Genomic DNA, 10,116 nt, shown 5'->3' on the forward strand with positions numbered 1-10,116 from the left:
TTCCTCTTCCTACTCCCCATCAGTATTGCAAATCCTTATTTCTCTCCTTCAACCCCCAATTCTAGTGTCAGCCACCTCCCTTTCTGCAAATGGCTTCACTATCTACCCTGCAGAGAATATAGAAGCTATGAAGAGCAAGTTTCCCCAACTGCTTTCTTCTTCATCTCTCTACATTTTTACCCATCCTAACTTCCATTCCACCTATTATAAAATGTCCATGTTACTATCCCTTAATACGTTCTAGGGCCTACACACTGTGTTAAAAGCTCAACTCTATCCTACGCCCAAGCCACGCTGGATACTGACCAGTTTGCTTTTCTGTCTCTAGGCTCTTGTTTCTGCAATTTCTTTTTCCTGAAATTCTTTTCTCCCTGGGAAATTCCAATCCATCCTTAAGATCCTGCTGAAATGTCACCTCTTCTGTGAAGTAGTCACACACTCAAAGAAAAAAAAATTCCTTTCCCACTTCTCTAATATTTCCCCTCTATTCTGCTACCATAGCGCTTACAAACCATATTGTCTAGCTAGTTGTATTCTCTCCCCCCTTAAAAGTATTTCCTTGCAGGCAAGACCACGTCTTATTCATCTTTGTATTCCAAGAACTTGGCAAAGACATACCAGGCATTTAATAAATTAACCAAAATGACAGCACCAAATAACATGACAACTAAAGCATTCTGCTGATTTTCCTTCATCTACACATAATTTATCCTTTCTGCTCCTGCTGCCAACACACTAACCCAGGTTCACATCAACCACATCTATTAAACACCACAGCATCTGGTTACCTCTTTGCAAGCTTCTACAACCCCAAAACTCTCGACAAATAATATTAAAACATAGCTTTCATCACGATATAACCTTGCTCAACATTTTCCTAATGTTCCCAAATACAAACCTTCCACTCCAAGCTCTCTGTTCATTCTGGTCTTTAAATCTTTGCTTAGGAGCTTTTCCATGCAGGGAGTATCATGTATCCAAACCCTAATTACACTCCATAATTTATATGAAGTTGATTCAATAAAGATCTTAATCCAAACTGATCTCTCCTCTCAACTGCTACAGCACTTATTGCATTTACTAAACAATCAAGCACTTGCTGTCCAACTGGTTCGTAAAATCACAAGCTCCTGGATCTCAACAACTCTCTTGAAAGAAAGGAGGGATGGGGGGTGTTTTAGCATAGTTCTGTGTCCTTTATTAGTGGGTACTCAACAAATATCTCTTGCGGTAACTTGAACTGAATAGTAAAAACTGGTTAAATGAATGACTAATAGTGGTCAGCATCTACCACCCAGACCCTCTTTGGTCAAAAGCAAAGGACTGACTGTATGGTAAGTGGTAAAACAAGACTGGACTGGGCAGAGTTCATAAAGGAGCTAGTCATAATGAAAAGCACTATGCGACTCTCATTCATTTGGCAAATATCGATGCCTGCGAAGTGCCAGGCACAATTCTAGGTTACAGTGGTGTATATGACAGATATGTCCATGAAGACAGGAAGAGCCATGCCTCCAATGGCATCTACATCCTCAGGGTGAAGTGATTAACTCTCCAGTCTTTACAGTACATTTTTTGTAAGTCAGTGAATGAACCATTAGAGGTCCTCCAAAACTATTTCTCCTGTTTAAGAACCCATGTATGACCATGTTCCAGTAACAGGCAGCCACAATACTCTACACGCTGGTTCTTGTTTCCTTAAATTCAGCTGGATCATTACAAGGTGTGGCAGGTAACTTGTCTGTAGGAGTGCCATGTCAGTGAGTGAGTGTGGGCTGGGCCCTGTATGCTCTCGAGACACCTTAGCGCGTGGAGCACTGTCCTCCAGAAAAGAACAAGGTGCCTGAAGCCAGGGAAATGCACTTAAAAGATTTAGAAGGAAATGTGGATTTGGACCCCTCCTGGTTCACGCCAGAGAGCAAACGGATCAGGGCCGTGTTTTACAGTGAAATCGGGTTTTCATGGGCGGAACCGGAAAGGGGTGTCAGGATTGCACTCCCAGCCCCCCGGGGCGGGGGATGCTCCTACTGGACTCTGCGTCTTACCCAGACAGGCAGGAAGAGAAGAGGGTCCTGACGGCGGAGGGAGCGGCACCCGACCCCCCGGTGCTGGGCCAGCAGCGGAACTGAGGAGCCGCCTCAGACCCTGGCGTCCACCCGTCCGCTCGTCGGTGCGCCGCCGCCAGGACTGCCCGGCAGCCGCGGCCGAAGGCTTACCGCAAGGCCGGACCGAGCCCGCCTGTGCCGAGGCGGGTCCTCCACGACAGAGATGGGACGGGGCTGGAGGGGCCACGGCTACAAGGATGCGCTCCTCTGTCGGGCGGCCAACCGGAAGCGGCCGTTTGGCCCCACCTCCCATATCCGGGCACGTGACCAGCCTCCACGCCGGAAGTCGGTCTGGTAGAGCCGGAAGGAGTCGCGGCAGAGGGCTTGGCGAGGGCTAGGGGTCAGGTCTCGCCGTAGGGGAGTGTCTAAGACAGGCAGGGGCGGGACCCCGTCGCTCGGAGACTGACTCGGGAGCTGAGGCGTTTGGTACTGCGTGTTAGTTTCTCTTGAAGAGTTATTTATTCAGCTGTTTTCAGCAGTTCATTTAAGAAGATATGCGATTACTTGTTTTCTTTCTTGCACACGTAAAGCTTTGTTAACTCTAGATACTTGCTGCTTATGGCATGGAGAGCTTAAATGAGTTAAATCAGAATTTTGGGGGGGGGACGCTGGGGACCAAGACACCAGCACTTTAAAAATTTTTTTTTTTTTACTTTCTTAGGCCCGCAGCACGCGTGATATTAGTTCCCCCACCAGCAATCGCACTCGCACCCCCTGCAATGGAAGGGGGGAGTCTTAACCACTGGACCGCCAGGGAAGTTCCCACCAGCACTTTTCACATCTTTGGGGAAAATTCTAATATGCAGCTATGGTGGAGAACCATTGATACAGTGACGTTGGTATTTTAAAATGTGGTCTGTGGACCAGCTGCTTGGGCATCATCTGGGGGTTCTTTAGAAAATGCAGCCTTTCAGGCTTACTTCAGATCTACTGAATGGTAATCTACACCTTAACGAGATGACGCCTGAGCACGTTTAAGTTTGAGAAGCACAGGTGATGCCAGTGTTGCTGGTTGCAAGGCAAGTGATTTATTTATTCCATATGTTTGGCACCTGTTTTATGCCAGGCACTTTGATCGAGGTGCAGAGGTGATTCAGACATGAATCTCAACCTGAAGATGTTCCTGGTATGGTAGGGCCAAACAAGGTATACATTAAAATACATATAAAATAAGACAAAATAAATGACCAAAGAGAGATACAGGTCCGATAAATGTGCTGGTAATTCAGAGGAGCGACTTCTTTGCTCTAGCTCAACACCGTCCTTTGCATGGGTTCTGCAGGGACCCATTCAATGTAAGCATTCATTCATTTGAAAACAGAGACACCTCAATGCTGGACACTGTATTAGGTGCTGGAGATGCAAAGACAGGGATCCCACTAAGAAGGGGACACACCGTCATTGGAGAGACAGAATTAAATAGAGGGATAAATTACAGTCTAGTGTGGTAAAGTAAACAACAAAAGTAGAAAAAAAGAGATGTAGTGCCATAGGAATGCAAAAGAGGGTGTAACTCACTCTGTCAAGATGGATTCACTGAGAAAGGGACAAATGAGCTGTGCAAAGTATCTTTCAGTGTTTAGCTGAAGATATAATTTGGTGGAAAAATCAGCAGACAGTAGGGACCTGTTTGCTACTGAGATTAATATGCTCTAGTCAATGCTACTTGAAATGCTTTTCAGTTTCATTGAATGACTTCCCTTTTAAGAGCAGGATCTGATCTGATCTTTAGAAAGACCTCTTGGGTCCTTCCTGCTCAGTCCCAGAATGCTTACTGTGGACACTCTTTATATGACAGTTGCATGTGCTATTTTGTCCTTTTTTTTTCCTTTTTCTTTTCTTCCTTTTTTTTTTTTTTTTAACCTGTATGTTTACAGCCCTCTTCAAAGTTAGGAAGTGAATTGCTTTTCAGAAGCCTGGACTTCTTCCCCGAACTCTAGATTTGTTGTTGTTGTTCTCTAGTTTTTTGGTTTTTTTAATTAATATTTACTGCAGTATAGTTGCTTTACAATGTGAGTTCCAGATTTGTGTATCCACTGCCTCCCCAACATTTCCACTCGGATGTCCATTAGGCATCTCAAACTAAATTTTAAAACTTTCTGGGCTTCCCTGGTGGCGCAGTGGTTGGGAATCCACCTGCCGATGCAGGGGACGCGGGTTCACGCCCCGGTCCGGGAGGATCCCACGTGCCACGGAGCGGCTGGGCCCATGAGCCGTGGCCGCTGAGCCTGCGCGTCCGGAGCCTATGCTCCGCAATGGGAGAGGCCACAGCAGTGAGAGGCCACAGCAGTGAGAGGCCCGTGTACCGTAAAAAAAAAAAAAAATTCTAAAAATTAAATTCTCCTTTCTTCCCTCCCTTTGGATTCTCCTCAAAGTAGAGGCTGAAACAAAGGCTTACGTGCAGTATTTTATTTGCGGCTTTGATAGCAGGGAGCAAGAGTGAGAGAAGAGGGAGGGGAAGTAAAACAAGGAAGAGGGAGAGGCAGTATAAGGATGTATTATTGAGTTCGTTGTCACCATATCTGAATGTTTTCTTGATCCCTTAGGACTTTCTGGGAAGCTTCGTGAGATGATTCGCAAAACTGTCCACTGAAAGCCAGAATGGAAGAGGCATTTATCTGTCAGCTCCTGTCTCCCTTTGATCAAAGGTTAATGCCCCTGGCCATTAACTACTCCACACTTCCCAAATGCACAATTGTGAATGCCGAGCTGACTTCCCCATCAGAGAAGTCCTGAGGAAGAAGAGAGGTGCAGTCATGTCGTACTTGCCCAAAGTTCATCAAACTCTCTTCAGAAAAGTTTGCTGCAGCAGTGGTTGGAATAAGTGGCTGAAAGGATTTGAGGTGGTGACAGAAGATACACAGATGCTGTCCATTTCAGTCCACTCTTTGTACCACTCACATCTGCTTGGTCTTTTGTTACGTCTGGTCTTTTACAGAGTCCCCTTCAAGGTGATGGCCACCTACTATCTCTGCGAAGACTTAATATAAGAGAGTTGGTGGAATAAGCTTCAGTCCCTGCTGCTACACTGATGCCAAGACCATGCTTGTTTTCATTAACTCCCTCCTCTACTATCCATCCTAACTTCCCTTCACCCTGGACCAGCACATCAGCTGATCTAGGTTGTTTCCTCAGCGAGGTAACTGGAACCTTCAGCCTTTGTTTACCTTGCTCTGGTTGGGCCATGATTGTGTAATTGCCTGTTCAACTTATCCCGGGGTACAGAAACACTGTAAGGTAAGCCTCAGTTGAATTCCTTCCAGATTTATTCCTCCCTACTGCTATTGTATAGCAACAATCCCAGATTTTTTGCCAGCCGCAGTTGAGTACTTCCACTACTATAGTAACTCTTTCCGTTGCTACGTTGACTACTGCCATGAGAAACCAAGTAACCAAATGATAGTGAGGGAGTTTCAAGTTCAGTGAAGCATCCTCCACCCAACTCATGGAGAGCTAATTATTGTAATCTAGCAAAGCCTAAATTTGGGAGGCAGGAAACACAAATTCTGTGAGTGCGTCACTGGAAGTGATGATAAAATGGGCCAATCCTGCTCCCTTTCTGGGGTTTCCAGAGCTATGTCTTTAGCTGTTGGGGACACTCTTTATTGTTTGGTTTTAAGCATTTACCACATCAGAAGCTGGCTACTTCTGAGTGATGAGGGATATGGCAATATCAGTGGAGTCTCTGGTCATGTGTATATTGTCACCTTTTTTTTTAGGAGGAGGCTGTAAAGTGGATTCCTTGGCTAAAGTAGCATTGATCAGGATACTATAATTCTGGTGTTATGGATGTTGGCAGAGTCACTTCAGGCAGGAAAGACAAACCTAGGAGTCTGTAAATATTTGTACTTCGGGCCACTTCTCTCTATAAACAAAGCTAATAATAAAGAATACTGCTCCCAGCTCTACCAACTGGCAAGATTTCACTTCACCTTTGTTCTTTAAAGCCATCCCTGAGTGGGGCTATGTGCAACAGCAGTCCAGTTTAGTGTCCAGCAGTCTCTGGTTTAGTGCTCTAAATATTCACTCTTACAAATAACCCCCTGGTTTCTATTAGACAGTTTTGCAATTCTTTTTGAGTTCATCTGTAGTTCAGTGGTCTCACCTGGGATGATTTTGACTCCCAGGGAACGTTTGGTAATGTCTGGAGACATTTTTGGTTGTCATTACCAAGGGGGTTCTACTAACATCTAGTGAGTAGAGGGCAGGGATGCTGCTGAACAGCCTGCAATACACAGGACAGCTCCCACAGTAAAGAATTATCCAGCCCCAAATGTCACTAGTGCCAAGGTTGAGGAACTCTGGTCTGGTTCTCCCTGGAGCAGGGGTTGCAATCCCCACATAGGTTTGCTGAGCTCTGACCCTGGTTACAGGCTTGAGGCAGTGGTCGTTGGGGGAAGATATTGGGAAAATTAAGGTAATAAATTAGGCTCTTGCCTCAGATATATTCTTTGAAGTAGTTCCAGACGAGAAGAGGCTGCTTTCCTTTATCAAGAGAAAGGAGTCTGTTGGCACAGAGGATGACAAAAAATCTGGGGGTTTAAGATTATAAGACACGTGCACACAAATGTCCCCATTCTAGATCTCAAGGTTTCATTATTTTCCTATCAGGGCCCTAGGTTTGACACGGGTAATATTTTAAGCCTGTGCATTTAGACACCTTTGCCGCTCTGCCACCCTTTTGATTATATGTCGGAGCTGATTTTTAGCACGGCTCAGTGGCTACTCTGCCCTAGAGGCTTCTGGCTTTCACAGTGTGCCATGATTTGATTGTTGGCTGAATAGAGCCTGTCATTTTCTTTTGTTAAGATCGCCAAAGCAGTTAACAGATGTCAGCCCACTTTATGACTATCATTGCTCCATAACGCTCAAGTACCATAGCCACATGTAATTCAATGTTTCATCTTCTGTCTGCACCTCATTCTAATCTATAACAGTAGAGAGTCTTGGTAATTAGCAATCCTACTGTATGCCAGGGGTTGTCACCACTTGCAATTTACCACCAACTACTTAACCATCAGCAGGGGTCCTTATTGTCTTGTGATCAGTGCTGTAGGATCAGCCTCCAAAATCCCATACTGAGGCTTTACAATCTGGAGTCACCTTTTTTTTAAATCGGATTATAGTTGCTTTACACCGTTGTGTTAGTTTCTGCTGTACAGCAAAGTGAATCGGCTATGTGTATACATATATCCCCTCGTTTTTGGATTTCCTTCCCATTTAGGTCACCACAGAAGACTGAGTAGAGTTCCTCTGGGCTATACAGTAGGGTCTCTGGAGTCAATTTTGATGCCCAGTGTTCCCCTTAAAGCAGAGCGCCAAACAAAGGCTTAGGTGCTAGTAGTTTATTTGAGAAAATGAGTTCAGGGAATAGACTAAGGGGCCCAGGGGAAACAAAATAGAGAAAGCGGAAAAGCCAATACAAGGATGCATTATTGAGTTGACAAATGCAGTGGGCGATTTGTTGATTGATACCGTGGAACCTTCTGAGAAGACTTAGTGAAATGGGTCTCAGAATTCTGTACTGAAGTGAAGAAGAAGAAAGAGGATGCACTTATCTATCGGCTCCTGTCTGCCATTGGTTAAGCTTGCACCACATGCTTCTAATTGCGTATGTGCACTGTGGGCTGGTTTCTGCAGTATCCCACGCAAGAAGCAGGGAGTGAGAGAGGCAAGGTGCTGGAATATTGTTCTTGGGAGATGATCTTGAGGTTGAGGCCTGCACAGAATTGGTCACTGCAGCAACACCTGGAATAAGAGGTGAGGCTGAAAGGATTTAAAATAATGCATGAAAGATTTCTAAACATGGCTTCTCCCTGAATTTTCTCCATTTGAGTTAATGGTATCTCTACCTTCTCAGCTGCTCAGGCCGGTCCTTGACCTCTCTCTTTCTCTCATATTCTACATCCAATCTCTCAAGAAGTCTCATGGGTTCTACCTCTAAAGTATTTCCAGAATCTGACCACTTCTCCCCATCTCCATTGCTACCCTTTCCTTGATTATTGCCATTATCTTGTCTCTCCTGAATGACTGCTTATCTCCCTACAGTGTATTATTAACACAGCTGCCAGAGGGATCCTTTTTTAAAACATGAGCCATATCATGTTACTCTTTGCTCAGAACCCTCCAGTAGCTTCGGAGTGAAAGTCAAAGTTCTTACAATGACCTACAAGATCCTGCACAATCTCCCCATTTCCCCACCCACCAGGACTTCATCTTCTACTGCCCACCTTGGTCACTCTACTCCAGTTCCTTCGACCTCCTTGTTGTTCCTTGAAAAGTCTAGGCAAGCTGGACTTTTGCTCTTGCTTTTCCCTCTGCTTTTCCATTAAATATCTGCATGGCTCACTACTGCATCCCTTTCATGTCTTTGCTCAAAGGTTACCTCAATGAGGCCTTCCATGATAGCCCTATTTAAAATAGTGCCCCAACCTAGCACTCTTTATCTTTCATTTTTGCTTTGTTTTTCTTCATGGTTCTTATTAAATCCTGCAATACTATGGCATTATATCTGATATATATATATATCAGATATAACTTCGGTCCTATGAGGTGGGAATCTTTATTATCCTTATTCTAAAGATTAGAAAACAGCACAGATTATTTAGCCCAAAGACACATAGTAGGCACATAGTAGTATTTCAGTGAATATCTCTTTATATTACTATAGATCTCTGCATAAAGTACACTTGGGAAGCAACATAAGACAGTGGAAAGAACATGGTTGCTGGGGTCATGCAGACCTGTGTTCAAATCTGGTCTTTACTGGTTCAATGATCACACGGAAGATTACTTAACTCTTCTGAGCTTGAGTTTCCTCATCTGTAAATTCAAAATTATAAATGCCATCTTTTGGGACTGTCCCGGAATTCGCTGAGATACATTTGTTGTAAAGCACTTGCACATTACTTGGCACATAGTAAGCACTCAATAAATTGTAGCTATTATTTATATGCAGGTTGGTTAGAAGTTTAAATTGGGTAGATTTATGTTCTCAAAAGATGTGAAACAGTCACTAAAGCCCTGCAGTCCTGCTTCCCTTTCTTTTTTTTTTTTCATTTTAACATTTTTATTGGAGTATAACTGCTTTACAATGGTATGTTAGTTTCAGCCTCACAACAAAATGAATCAGTTATATATATACATATGTTCCCATATCTCTTCCCACTTGCGTCTCCCTCCCTGCCACCCTCCCTATCCCACCCCTCCAGGCGGTCACAAAGCACCGAGCAGATATCCCTGTGCTATGTGGCTGCTTCCCACTAGCTATCTACCTTACGTTTGGTAGTGTATACATGTCCATGCCTCTCTCTCGCTTTGTCACAGTTTACCCTTCCCCCTCCCCATAGCCTCAAGTCCATTCTCTAGTAAGTCTGTGTCTTTATTCCTGTTTCACCCCTAGGTTTTTCATGACATTTTTTTCCCTTTAAATTCCATATATATATGTTAGCATATGGTATTTGTCTCTCTCTTTCTGACTTACTTCACTCTGTATGACAGACTCTAGGTCTATCCACCTCATTACAAATAGCTCAATTTCGTTTCTTTTTATGGCTGAGTAATATTCCATTGTATATATGTGCCATATCTTCTTTATCCATTCATCCGATGATGGACACATAGGTTGTTTCCGTCTCCGGGCTATTGTAAATAGAGCTGCAATGAACATTTTGGTACATGACTCTTTTTGAATTATGGTTTTCTCAGGGTATATGCCCAGTAGTGGGATTGCTGGGTCATGTGTAGTTCTATTTGTAGTTTTTTAAGGAACCTCCATACTGTTCTCCACAGTGGCTGTATCAATTTACATTCCCACCAACAGTGTAAGAGGGTTCCCTTTTCTCCACACCCTCTCCAGCATTTATTCTTTCTAGATTTTTTGATGATGGCCATTCTGACTGGTGTGAGATGATATCTCATTGTAGGTTTGATTTGAATTTCTCTAATGATTAGTGATGTTGAGCATTCTTTCATGTGTTTGTTGGCAGTCTGTATATCTTCTTTGGAGAAA

At 43.9% G+C, this 10,116-nt stretch overlaps 1 protein-coding gene across 1 annotated transcript in view; it reads right to left on the bottom strand.

The window, feature by feature from the left end:
- Positions 1-2,310, bottom strand: part of EXOC1 (exocyst complex component 1) — a 57,802-nt gene extending 55,492 nt beyond the window's left edge. Inside the window, exon 1 of the mRNA XM_065877431.1 lies at positions 2,217-2,310. The gene's annotated coding sequence lies outside the window, so the exon portion shown is untranslated. The remainder of the gene's footprint in view (positions 1-2,216) is intronic.
- Positions 2,311-10,116: the final 7,806 nt, after the last annotated feature.

The sequence above is a fragment of the Phocoena phocoena genome, chromosome 5 (assembly GCF_963924675.1).
Source record: "Phocoena phocoena chromosome 5, mPhoPho1.1, whole genome shotgun sequence".
NCBI classification, from domain to species: domain Eukaryota; kingdom Metazoa; phylum Chordata; class Mammalia; order Artiodactyla; family Phocoenidae; genus Phocoena; species Phocoena phocoena.